This window comes from Periplaneta americana, chromosome 6, assembly GCF_040183065.1.
Source record: "Periplaneta americana isolate PAMFEO1 chromosome 6, P.americana_PAMFEO1_priV1, whole genome shotgun sequence".
Classification (NCBI taxonomy): Eukaryota; Metazoa; Arthropoda; class Insecta; order Blattodea; family Blattidae; genus Periplaneta; species Periplaneta americana.
Window position 1 is genome coordinate 155,759,756 of NC_091122.1, and position 14,512 is coordinate 155,774,267.

The 14,512-nt window shown below is 35.5% G+C and overlaps 1 long non-coding RNA gene across 1 annotated transcript in view; it reads right to left on the reverse strand.

The window, feature by feature from the left end:
• Positions 1–14,512, reverse strand: part of LOC138701960 (uncharacterized) — a 93,633-nt gene that overhangs the window by 51,487 nt on the left and 27,634 nt on the right. Inside the window, exon 3 of the long non-coding RNA XR_011332734.1 lies at positions 8,203–8,344. This is a non-coding gene — a long non-coding RNA (uncharacterized lncRNA). The remainder of the gene's footprint in view (positions 1–8,202; positions 8,345–14,512) is intronic.

The window sequence follows — 14,512 nt, forward strand, 5'->3', positions numbered from 1 at the left end:
GATTTTCTGCTTGGTGGTTGGGAATGGAATTGCCACATCTTGGTGGACTGAACACAAATGGAGTTGTGCCACTGTTGATTCCTGAGAGCTTAAACAAATCATTCTCAGAAAGAAGTACGAGTATTTGAAATTATATTGGGAAAAGTGGCAATTCAATCCCGACTCAATTCATGCAATATAATAAAAGTGGTAGTTTTCGCAAACTTGTAACCAGGGCAGAAACCATTAATGCTGCATCATTTCTAATTATACGAGACCACCAGCATGATAAAATATTATTTCCAGTGACAGCCTTACGATATAAACAAGAAGCAATAATAATTTCTTCAAAGTTGTACTGGCGTGCAAGACAAATAAACATACTGCCCGTGTCTCACGTCCTGAACCGAGAGCTTCCTAGTGCTTATAACCACGCCTCTTAGGTCTGCTCGGACCGGCACGGCAGTTGCAGCGTGCAGCACGGCAGCATATTACATGTTCTGAAAACATTATCCTATGTCATTGCAGGGGTCTTTACTGTTTATAATACTGGATAATGTAATCGTGGTTACCACTATCGCTATTATTTCTGTTGGCGATTTCCTAAAATGTATATACAAACTAGGCCAATCTTTGTCCAGTCTTTACAACTGCTGAATTGTCATAGAGCAGCATTTCTCAAAGTATGTTCTGGGGTTCCGTGAGCCCTATATGATTTTAAATTTTATTTTACACTTTTTTCACTTGGTTATTTAACAACATATTGTTGAGCAATGGTAGGCTGAAGTTGTGTGGAGAAGTAGCTCCGATAAATTTTTGTTTTAAATCTGCTTGATGAGATTTATAAAATATTTGGTAAGTGTGTTTGTTTGCTGAAATAACGGAGTACTCGTGTGAGTGAAATGTGAACTTAATAATTAGTGCAATTTACTATATGCTAATAAATTGTGTGAATATTTTCTCGAAACATCAACAATTAAAATTGTCACCATATAAAGCAGTCATATTAACGTGAAGGAGCATTTCCACATCTCATCTTTCGATCTATCGTTTACAACAATGAGTCGATGCTATGAATGTTCAAAAGCTATAACTAAACGGGATGATACACTGCCATCTTGATCTAGTCCAGGCCGTAATGCAGGTTGTGTGACGTCACTCGATGAGTCGGGCTTTTCTATTTGCGTATACGGAGCTGAGTGAAATAATTATATTACTTTATAGCGTGTCGGCGCTCAATTTTATTTAGTGTAATGTGTGTATAAGACCCCTTCACACTTCTTATTGCATAATATGTTGCAGAAATAATTACAAAACTGTGTTATTTTAATGTGAACGGAGTTTTACATGTTAACATAACCTGGTTGCATCAACATTTTAAGTTTGGAATGGAAGCTATTTTGAGATTTAATAAAGAAGAATTATTTATATTGTGATTTTAATTTAGCACATCTACCTTCCTTACTTGTAGGTACACAATTTACCACAGTCCCTCCTATGAAATTAGTGTATGTACAGTTGTGTGTTAATCTGGTAGGTTAGATAAATACAATTCATTACAACCCAGTATAGTAGGGAACAAATAAATAATACAATTAAATTTTTATTCAATGTAATATGTGCATAAGTTCCATTTATATGTTGCATAATGTGGCAGGAATAATAAATAAAACTGTGTTATTTTTATGTGAAGAGAATTTACCATGTTAACATAACCTATCTGCGTCAACATTTTAGGCTTAAGTTGAGAACGAAAACTGTATTGAGATTTAATAAAGAAGAATATAGTTTTAGGATAAACTTCAGAACACGGTTACCGTCCTTACTTATAGGTAGAAAATTCACCACAGTCCCTCCTATGAAATGTACATACGTTATATTACTTAGTAGCGCTGAGGTATAGTTCCGGTAATTTCTGAACTGAAAACAGTTGAATTTATTTTTTGTGGAGATGCATTTGATCCTATAAGCAAGGCATATTAAAATCCTGAACGAACCGAACTAATTTGTATATGCAAGATGTATGAATACGAAGGGAACTACCTCAGCGCTAGTTTAGCCCTAGTAACATATTAAACTAATCAGACTTCAGACTGGAGTACCGTCTGAAACGAATAAATACAATTGAAGTGTAGACAAATTGCATTTACAAGTTATACGTAGCGTTATGCTTAATTATAATGCATAATTGCGAATATGGAAATAAGGCAAGTACTGATAGAATAAACATAACCTATAACTTCAACACATTAAAATATGCGTGCGATGCAACTGAAAATTGTTGAAACGTGCATAAATGAATCTGCAAGAATTTCGTAATGAAGCATGAGTGCTTTATTTCAACTAATTACAATTCTAGATACTGTAACAGTAATGAAAACTATAGGGTATAATTTTTCGTAATATGATATATGTATCTCGTTTTTAGTTCAAATTGTGTATATTATCAAACGTCGTATTATTTACTCGTATAATGTAGGTTATTCACAAATACGGTAAACTAACAATAATGGATTAGACAAGAGTAATATCGGTAACGCTGCACTTAGGCCTAATCACAACTTAATTTACATGCCAGTCAATGTTTCACTTTCACGTATATATTATTACACATATTTAGCCTACTGATTATAAGACCAAAATTTCACTTAACCACATAAGGGCGCAATATTTTATCGAAATAAAGGCAGGTATTACACATACGAACTTTGCCTGCAACAACGTAATTTTCACACCAAAAATAATATTATACCTTAAATTGCAAGTAAATTGTGTCTCAAGTGTCTCACAATCACTGTTTAAAATTTTACTGACGCAATTACACCGCATTTCAGAGAAATATATGTTATTCTTCATGCACTGCAACTAATTCATATGGTTGAAAGACCGCCCTTCGCGATCAGCTGTTAAGCGAGTCACGTGGTCTGCCTTACGGCCTGTATTAGATCACGATGGCAGTGGATGATAGTGTCAAAATTCAGTGTAGTGAATGTAAAAACTGGTTCCATGATAAATGTATTCCATTAAATAAAACTGATACTGACACATTTCATGCTAAAAATGAAGTCTGGGTATGTAAATATTGCGCTGGACAGAAGAAGGAGAGTTCGCCTATTGAGCTACATACAAATGTACCATCCATTCTGGATATATATATATATATATATATAACCTTCTGAAGAGAATTGAAACCGAGTTTGCCAATAAATATTCTACCCTGGAAAGAATTAATAAAGAAACTGAGCAGGAGTTAGGGAAATCACTTGATCTGGTCCATGAGAAGTTGGATGAAAATTCACGACTAATCAAACAACAAGCTGAAAGCATTAAACCATGCTTAGAATCAATTGATGGTTTAAAAAAAAAGAGAACATGCTACTAAAAAAATAATCTAGAGGAAACGAAAGTTCAGTTAGACGATTTGGAGCCATATGGACGCCGAAATTCAATTGAAATACTTGGAATTCCTGAAATGGCTAATGAAATTCTGTTGGAAATAGTAAAGAATATTGGATGTGCAATGGACATAGAAATTCAGCCTCAAATGATAGATTCTTGTCATCGATTAGGAAAGTCGCCCGGTCAACCATCTGCTGCAGTAATTGTTAAGTTCGTCCGACGAATGGACAAGGATCAATTTATTCACAGGCGCAAAGTTAAGCGTAACCTGAAAGCTAGTCAGGTGGGCTTTTCTAATAATGACAATATAATTTATATAAATCACAGTCTCACACGTTTGCGTAGGCACATTTACAGTGAAGCTAGAAAGTTGAAGAAACTTAAAAATTTTGCCTACCTATGGGTTGATAATGCTGGTAATATTAAACTCAAGAGACAAGAAGGGGATAGAAATATTCAGATTTTGAAAACAATAGATGATGTAGCTAAGTTAGCTATAGAATTTTACAATTTTTTCAATTATTTTAAACCTCTTTTAAGCATATTATGAGCATTAATAGTAGATCTTTTACTATTTACTACCAAAATGTGAGAGGTCTCAACTGATTTATATTTAAATAGTCTTTTAATTTCACACAAAATTATAGTATAGACTGAAACATGGCTACATCATGGGGTATATAACACAGAATTGTTTAATTCTAATTATAATGTTTATCGTTGTGATAGACAGAACAGAAGAGGTGGTGGAGTCCTCATTGCGATTTCGTCGGAAGTAGCCTCAAAAAGTGTCAATTTACCATTTGGTGATATTGAAGCATTATGTATTCAAACAATTATTCATGGCCAGGTATATATTATTATTATTGGAGTGTATTTTCCGCCTGGCTCAAATTTAGAAAATTATTTGTCATTTTATAGGGTTTTTGAAAATAATACAAATCTCCAAAATAAGCATTTATTAATCGCAGGGGACTTCAATTTGCCTCTAATTACAGGCACAAGTTATAATCTTTTATTTGCTGGACCTTGTTACAGAGCTTTGTCACATTTTCTTTCTTTTCATGGCTTACAATCTAAAAATAATATTTTAAATTCTAATGGAAAAACGCTTGACTTGGTTCTTACTAATTTCCATAGAATTGCCTGTGTATTACAAGATGATTCTCCTCTTATATTTGTTGATACTTATCACTCTGCCTTAAATGTTAATATATCATTAAAGAGACAAAAATCGTTTGTTAAACAGAGTTATACCCATGTGTATAATTTCCAGAAAGCTCACTTCCTAGAATTGTATAAATTGTTTTCCGATGTTAACTGGCAATTGTTATCACAGTTTACTGATGTTGATGTTGCTACGGATTACTTTTACTCAGTACTATATTCTGTAATGGATTCTACAGTTCGAAAGAAAAGAGTTTCAGCTAAAAAGAAATATCCATCCTGGTTTACAAAATAAATTATAAATAATCTCAAGTTAAAAGAATATTTCAGGTGAAGGATGCATTTATCTCAGTATAATAAAGAACAATTTAAACAAATTAGAAAGAGAGTTAAAACTATGATAAATAATGCGTATCATAGTTATGTTTTTGAGACAGATAATACTTTTAAAAACGACTCTAAAGTATTTTGGAACTATATAAAAATAGGAGAACTAGCAAAAATATCACAGCAAAGTTAATGACTAGGCAAGATCACATTTTTGATAGTAATGATTCTATTTCGGAAGAGTTTGCTGATTACTTTAGTTCGGTTTACTCTGTAAATATATCACACAACCTTCAAAAAGAAAATACGGTAACACCGGATTATATTAATTATCCATTAACAACTGAGCCTATAACTAGACAAGAATATTTGACTGCTATAAAAAAATTAAAGCCTAAAAAATCTTGTGGCCCAGATGATTTACCTCCTTATGTATTGAAAGCTTGTTTCGAAGTACTTATGTATCCTTTATGTTTGTTGTATAATTTAATTTAAAAAACAAGAACTTTTCCGAAAATGTGGAAATTAACAAAGGTTTGCCCTGTGTTTAAATCTGGTGATAATAGTAAAATTGAAAATTATAGACCCATTGCAATAGTTTGTGCCCCGTCCAAGATATTTGAGCAGATTCTATATACACGAATTTTTCAACATGTTTATAGTGCAATTGATATAAATCAGCATGGATTTTACACCCATAGGTCTACCACAACAAATCTAATTAATTTTACACAAAAGGCATTTAATACTTACATAATCGCAGAAATTTAGACGTGATATACCTTGATTTTTCCAAAGCGTTTGATAAAACTGACCATAAAATTTTAATTAATAAACTGTCAAGTTTTGGATTATCTTATTCATATTTACAGTTAATAACGTCATATCTTACAAACAGGCAGCAGTATGTTTCATTCAATCAAGTAAAATCAAAACCATTCACAGCAACATCAGGTGTACCCCAAGGATCTAATCTTGGTCCCTTGTTCTTTTTACTTTATATCAATGACTTGCCTAAACAGATTTTGCACACTAAATGTTTACTATATGCTGATGATGTTAAATTGTATAAAGTCATTGACAAACAACAAGACGTTTTTGATCTACAGCATGATTTGGACAGACTATATAGATGGAGTATCGATAATTTTCTTCTGTTAAATCTTAATAAATGTTTCTTTATGACATATTCTAAAAATAAGAGAGTTCCTCAAAATTCGTATGAAATTAATGGTGTGAAGTTACCTAGAGTAGAATCATTTAAGGATTTGGGTATTTATTTTACACACAACTTATGTTTTAAAATGCACTTAAATCACGTAGTAATTGATGCATACAGAAAATTAGGATTTATAATCAGAAATATAAAAGAATTAAAAAATATAAATACTATTGATACTCTCTATAAAACTATGGTTAGAAGTAAGTTAGAGTATGCGTCTGTAATATGGTCACCTCAGTTCCAGTCCCATCAGATGCAAATAGAAAGGATACAGAAAAGATTTTTACGTTATTTATATTTTTAAAAACATCACGTATTGTCTTATGACAAGCAAATTTCATATAATCAGTTACTTTTTGAATTTAATTATAAAACTTTAATATCTCGACGATTAATAAATAGCCAAATTTTACTCTATAAGATTGTTAATGGTATATTGAATAACTGTGATTTTCTTAAATTCCTTCACTTCAATGTAAAAAGAACAGAATTACGTCAAAGGCAACATTTTATTATTCCTATTCCTAGAACTGTTTTCTTCAAGAACTCTCCATTGTTTGTTATGTGTAATACTTACAACTCTCTGTCTTTAAACTGTGATTCTCAATTGGATTTCAGTTTAACAATTGAAAAATTTCATACAATATTAAAAAGTATTATATTTCCTTAGATATTTAAATTATGAAGAAGTGTATTATAATGTTTTTACTCAACTTTGTAAATAATTTTGCATCATTATATTGACATTTGGCACTATATTAACTGAAATATTATAATATTCTAGCATCTATTACCATTATGTATTTTCTTTCTTTCGTTTGTGTTGTTTGTTTTGTTGTTTTTTTCTCGCTTATTATGTATTTTGTGTATACATCTGTGTAAGCCACCTGTAATTGGAAGCCTGCTTCTGTTGGTGGTGGATTTAAAATAAAATAAAATAAAATAAAATAAAATAAAATAAAAACATTGTATCAACTACTAAGTTATTTTGCATCGATGGGATTGACGACAGCGAAATGGTATTTGGCGAGATGAGGTCAGGGATTCGCCAAAGATTACATGAGATTCGCCTTACGGTTGGGGAAAACCTCGGGAAAAAATCCAACCAGGTAATCAGCCCAAGCGGGAATCGAACCCGCGCCCGAGCGCAACTCTGGATCGATAGGCAAGCGCCTTAGCCGACTGGGCTGCTCCAATGGCTATTTTATACTCAGTGGATACTATAAAAATATATAAATATTACGAAAATATGAATCAATAATAACATGAAACCACCGATAATAATAATGATGATGATGATGATGATGATGATGATAATAATAATAATAATAATAATAATAATAATAATAATAATAATAAAAATAATAATCCAAGAATATGAGTAATAATAATATGTTTAATGAACATCTAAAACGGAAATTACCCACAATACTTATCACTTTCATCATTGGATTCTCTGTGTATGTCTTCACTAAAACAAAATACCGAAAAGACAAAATGCAGAAGTACAGTAGAAATGAGACTACAACTTTCCGCCATAAAACCAGATTGCAGGCTTAAAAAGCAAATAAATTCGTCCCACTGAACAGAATTACTGAGATACTAGCTTTCACTTGTCTGTTAATTATTGAATACTAATAAAATATTACAAGGATTCCGCAGTTACACTTTAGATTAAAAGGGGTTTCACGGTGGAAAAAGTTTGAGAAACACTACCATAGACAACCGTAATCACGACTAGGTCAATAATCTCGAGTAGAGACTGTAGTGTACCACTGGTATTAGTGTTTAGTTTCAGGAATTGATGAGAAGAACATAATTTGTTTTGTGAGGGGCAGCCTATACATTCGCTTGTCCATGGCTGATCTTGCTCCATAGCTGACGAAAGAAATTCTGAAAAGGCCGATGTGTTGAATGTAGGGTAGTAGGCACATGCTGTACCCAGGACCTCCCACTCTCCCCCCTGCGTCTCGCCCCGCAAAGAAACAGCTCAGGAAGTGAGGCACGGGCAGTAAATAACAATTGCTTTACAGGTAATTATTATGTTATTTGCTAGCTTCAAGAACATGGAATGCAACTAACTATCTATTTAAGCAGCAAATACTCACACGTTTAGATGAAGAACGAATATGTTGAAGAACTCCTGTTGCTGGCAGAATCTAATTCAGGTAAGTTGTGGAGAAGCATTGGGGGTTGGGGGTTTTCAACCTGCAGTCAAGCTCTTCATCATAATCCCGTCATCATGAAAACCTGAAATTTTAAGTCTGATTAATAAAATACGAGTATGTTACTAGTCAGTACTATGCAATGGAGGGGGAAAGGTACTGGCCACCCTACCCCATTATCTCCCATCAAAGAGGTTCCCTCATAGGCTCGGGGCAGAGCATGTCTTCGATAGCTCGACTAGTTGCTCCATTGTGTTCAGGACTTGCGTTTGACTGGTTTGGATTCTATGGTACATCACTATTAAGGCTTGCAGCCCCAGTGACAGCTACAGCACCTTCTGCTGTTTTGGTATTACGTGGAAAGAAAAATAGCAAAGTTGCGTAACTGTACTTAACAAGTGGTATGACAAACACTATTGTAATTTTGAGGTAGGTGAGAGCTAGAATCGAATATGTCACTGGTAGGGCATTAAATTTGGTCTTACAAATAGGCTACTAGTAACACCTATAGTAATCAAAAACCAAGCATATGGGCTATTTCACCTCAAATCGACCGAAATATAGAGAAAATTGACCTTGCAATTTTTAAATACAATGAAATATTTTCTGTCCGGAGACAACTGTGATACAATGCTTCGTGGAAAGTTTGAGGCATCAGAACTTAATAGTGTTTAAATTTATCATATTTTCATAAAATGAGTAATTTAAACTGTTGTGACTCCGAAACCCTTTCAACTAATGACCAAATCATGGTTTATTTTTATGCTGAGAAATTAAAGTTTATATTGACATGTAAACAGTTTTTCTTACTTTTTATGGAAATTTAGATTTTTCTTGATTAAGACGTCTTTGGCCATGAAAAAATATTTTTAAAATATATGGTTAGTTTCCGCATTGAAAGTACAAATAAACACATATTTTTCACTAGTGGTACGTTGATAAGAAAGTATTGAAAATATCAAATAAAGAAAATAAATATTACGCGCGTGAACTAACCAGCTTACTGTAGGTAGTCGAGAGAAGCAAGGCCAGGAGGCAAACACGTGATGTGTCGTCTAGCAGTCATGGCTCGGCTAGCTTTATCACAAGTTTTCATAAACACAGGACTAAAATTACGCTCAATGCTCGCTTATCTTCAGCTCTCGGCCAGTGCGTGGGCTACTGCGCCGTTCAAGTCTAGGCGTGTGAAAATAATTTATTTAATACCCTCGAAACTTATTGCCGAGCCACTCATCAAAAAATGCCGAATCCCTCTTAATAAGCAAGGCTTTTTCTCAATATTTTTTTACATTTTTACAAATGGCCAAAATGCCTGAAAGCAAGTAAAATCAGATTATCTGTCTCTCTGTGTACAATAAAAGCAAGGATTACTTATTAACATAACTTACCAAACGTGAGCTTCAAAATAAGCTCTCGTTCAATGCTCTGCCGTAAATGGTTCCAGAGTTCTGAACGCTGAAAGAGGATTGTTTTTTTTTTATAAAATACGCTAAATTTGTCGCTCAATAATACGGAAACCGTTTGACTTTCGATAGTATATTTTTGAAAATGCACTCCCCTCAGCACCTTGTATAAGTAGGGAGAAAATTAAAGTATAAAAAAATGCGAGGATTTTTACTGATCGATTTCATATGGAATAGCCCGTATGGAAGATATTTACATGGTTCCAGACTTTTGATTCACTCTGTATTTCACTAATGAAAGCCACCGGCGTGGCTCAGTCGGTTTAAGGCGCTTGCCTGCCGGTCTGAAGTTGCGCTCGGCGCGGGTTCGATACCCGATTGGGCTGATTACTTGGTTGGGTTTTTCCCGAGGTTTTCCCATAAGGCGAATGCGAGGTAATCTAAGGCGAATCCTCGGCCTCATCTCGCTATCACCAATCTCATCGACGCTAAATAACCTCGTAGTTGATACAGCGTCGTTAAATAACCAACTAAAAAAAATGTCACTAATGAACCACCACACTAATCCGCGTAGAAAAATACTACAGAATTGTCTTCAGCATACGAAAATCACGTGACTTACGTTTCCAATATTGATACCACGTTGGTAACCTGCGTAGTAGACCTCGAGCACTCTATCTGTAGAGGTCGCAACATGTCTCAGGTTCTCTGCGCTTGTAATTTGTAACATTTTTCTAGCGCAAATCACTAATAATATTGGTAAACTTTTGGGTATTATTCAATAGAAATGATTCATTCGTTCAGAGTTCCGCCCAAGGGAAGGTGATTCACTGCAAACACAGCAATCTCCAATTTTTCCTATTTTCTGCCTTCCTCTTTGTCCCCTCATATGATCCATAAATCTTAATGTCTTCTATCATCTGATATCTTCTTCTCCCGTTCACCATTCCTTCCAGTGCATCCTTCAGTAGGCAGTTTCTTCTCAGCCAGTGACCCAGCCAATTCCTTTTTCTCTTCAAATCAGTTTCAGGATTATTCTTTCTTCACCCACCCTTTCCAACACAGCTTCGTTTCTTATTCTGTCTGTCCATTTCACACGTTTCATTCATTTCCATATCCACATTTCAAATGCTTCATTAGCAGAAATTATTAATATTAGTAATTTGTAAATTTATTTTAATAATATTAGTAAAATCATGAGGTAGACTACTCCGCGGGGATCGTTACCCCGGCTAATATTACTTACCCAGAATCACCGTAAAAACCTAAATACCCATATCTCACACTGATATTTAAACACATATATAATGAGAAAAGATTATGCTTTTAATATTCGTATTCTAATAACATATGCGATATTTATCTTGCCCAATCAAATTTATTTCACAGTCATCCATAAAAACTGACAATGTCGTTTTATTCAAAGAGATGTTACATTTGCATTTAGAAGAGTAAATAAACAAATTTGTTTTCACATTCTAAAAAATCTTAAAAATTGAGTAAACAGAAACTGAAGATATACAAGGATAACCTCCACACTATAGACTAGGGATGTCAAAGCGCCTCAACTGCGTGTTGGCGTTGTTTTACGATGACGTATCAACATTTCAGGTTATTTAGCGTCTCAATGAAATGGTGTTACGCAAGAACGCGCATTACATTTCCTTAAAAGCGATGTTTCTACTTTATCTTGCTAAAACTTAAACCTTGTTGGAATTGTATTGCTTGCAATATGAACACGTAATATATAGGCACTTCGACATCCCTATTATAGACGAATGGAGAGACTTATAAGAAAAGAAATCGCGAACATGACGGAAATACGTAGACGTTTTGTGTATGGATAGCAATTTCTTCAGAAAGTTGTCGGGAATGTGTGAATGCAGATGAATATTATTTTAATAACTTCTATAACACATCAGAATTAATTACGAAATGAAAATATAGTCTAATAGTGTTCATAATAATATTAATCAAAAGTAGCCCATACAGGCACTAATATATGGGAGAATATGGGTACGTAATAACGGAATCTCTGCCGGCAATGCAAACCACATACAACCCGATTGTTCGCAGCAGGGAGCCAAGCTGAAAGTCTTGTGTTGCGAAACAATGCCTGCTCATTCTTTGTCAACCGTCACTGGGATACACACGTTACCCTTTACGAGTACTACAGATGAATTTGGAAAAATAAGTCGATGCTGTACAAACCGAAGGCTGAGGTACGCATAAAGAGACCGATGCGAAAATACGATTCAGTGGCAGAGGTAACACTATAAAGAGACACACAAGAGAAAATACGATTAAGTGAGAGAACCAATGACATAAAGAGACAGATGGCAAAAATGCTGTTAAGTGATGGAACCAATAACATAACAAGTGAGATGGCGCGAAAGTACTGTTAAGTGACGGAAACAGTAACATAAAGAGTGATATGGCGCGAAAGTACTGTTAAGTGACGGAAATAGTAACATAAAGAGAGAGATGGCGAAAATGCTGTTAAGTGACGGAAACAGTGACATAAAAAGTGAGATGGCGCGAAAGTACTGTTAAGTGACGGAAACAGTAACATAAAGAGAGAGATGGCGAAAATGCTGATAAGTGACGGAAACAGTAACATAAAGAGTGATATGGCGCGAAAGTACTGTTAAGTGACGGAAATAGTAACATAAAGAGAGAGATGGCGAAAATGCTGTTAAGTGACGGAAAGAGTAACATAAAGAGTGATATGGCGCGAAAGTACTATTAAGTGACGGAAACAGTAACATAAAGAGAGAGATGGCGAAAATGCTGATAAGTGACGGAAACAGTAACATAAAGAGTGATATGGCGCGAAAGTACTGTTAAGTGACGGAAATAGTAACATAAAGAGAGAGATGGCGAAAATGCTCTTAAGTGACGGAAACAGTAACATAAAGAGTGAGATGGCGCGAAAGTACTGTTAAGTGACGGAAATAGTAACATAAAGAGAGAGATGGCGAAAATGCTCTTAAGTGACGGAAACAGTAACATAAAGAGTGATATGGCGCGAAAGTACTATTAAGTGACGGAAACAGTAACATAAAGAGTGAGATGGTGCGAAAGTACTGTTAAGTGACGGAAACAGTAACATAGAGAGACGGAAGGCAAAAATACTATCAATTGAACCAATAACATAAAAAGACGGAAGGCAAAAATACTATTAAGTGACGGAAACAGTAACATAAAGAGAGAGATGGCGAAAATGCTGTTAAGTGACGGAAACAGTAACATAAAGAGTGAGATGGCGAAAATGCTGTTAAGTGACGGAAACAGTAACATAAAGAGAGAGATGGCGAAAATGCTGTTAAGTGACGGAACCAATAACATAAAGAGTGAGATGGCGCGAAAGTACTGTTAAGTGACGGGAACAGTAACATAAAGAGAGAGATGGCGAAAATGCTGGTAAGTGATGGAACCAATAACATAAAGAGTGAGATGGTGCGAAAGTACTGTTAAATGACGGAAACAGTAACATAAAGAGTGAGATGGCGAAAATACTCTTAAGTGATGGAACCAATAACATAAAGAGTGAGATGGCGCGAAAGTACTGTTAAGTGATGGAACCAATAACATAAAGGGTGAGATGGCGAAAATACTGTTAAGTGATGGAACCAATAATATAAAGAGTGAGATGGCGAAAATACGATTAAGTAACGGAACCAATAACATAAAGAGACAGATGGCGAAATTACGATTAAGAGACGGCGGCCATAACATTAAGAGATAGACGGCGTCTGTACGATTAAGAGACAGCGTCCATAACGTTAAGAGAGAGACGGCGTCTGTACGATTAAGTGACAGCGTCCATAACGTTAAGAGAGAGACGTCGTCTGTACGATTAAGTAACGGTGTCAATAACGTTAAGAGAGAGATGGCGTCTGTACGATTAAGTGACGGCGTCAATAACGTTAAGAGAGAGACGGCGTCTGTACGATTAAGTGGCGGCAGCAATAACGTTAATAGAGAGACGGCGTCTGTACGATTAAGTAACGGTGTTAATAACGTTAAGAGAGAGACGTCGTCTGTACGATTAAGTAACGGTGTCAATAACGTTAAGAGAGAGATGGCGTCTGTACGATTAAGTGACGGCGTCAATAACGTTAATAGAGAGATGGCGTCTGTACGATTAAGTGGCGGCAGCAATAACGTTAAGAGAGAGACGGCGTCTGTACGATTAAGTAGGGGCAGCAATAACGTTAAGAGAGAGGCGGCGTCTGTACGATTAAGTGATGGCGTCAATAACATTAAAAGAGAGATGGCGTCTGTACGATTAAGTGGCGGCGGTAATAACATTAAGAGAGAGAGAGACGGTGCCAGTACGATTAAGGGGCGCGGCAATAAAATTAAGAGATAGTCGGCGCCAGTACGATTAAATGGCGGCGGCAATAACATTAAGAGAGAGACGATGGCAGTACGATTAAGTGGCGGCGGCAATAACATTAGGAGAGAGACGGCGGCAGTACGATTAAGTGATGGCGGCAATAACATCAAGAGAGAGATGGCGCTAGTACGATTAAGTAGCGGCGGCAAAAACATTAAGAGAGAGACGGCGGCAGTACGATTAAGTGGTGGCGGCAATAACATTAAGAGAGAGACGGCGGCAGTACGATTAAGTAGCGGCGGCAATAACATTAAGAGAGAGATGGCGGCAGTACGATTAAGTGATTGCGGCAATAACATCAAGAGAGGGACGGCGCTAGTACGATTAAGTAGCGGCGGCAATAACATTAAGAGAGAGATGGCGGCAGTACGATTAAGTAGCGGCGGCAATAACATTAAGAGAGAGATGGCGGCAGTACGATTAAGTGATTGCGGCAATAACATCAAGA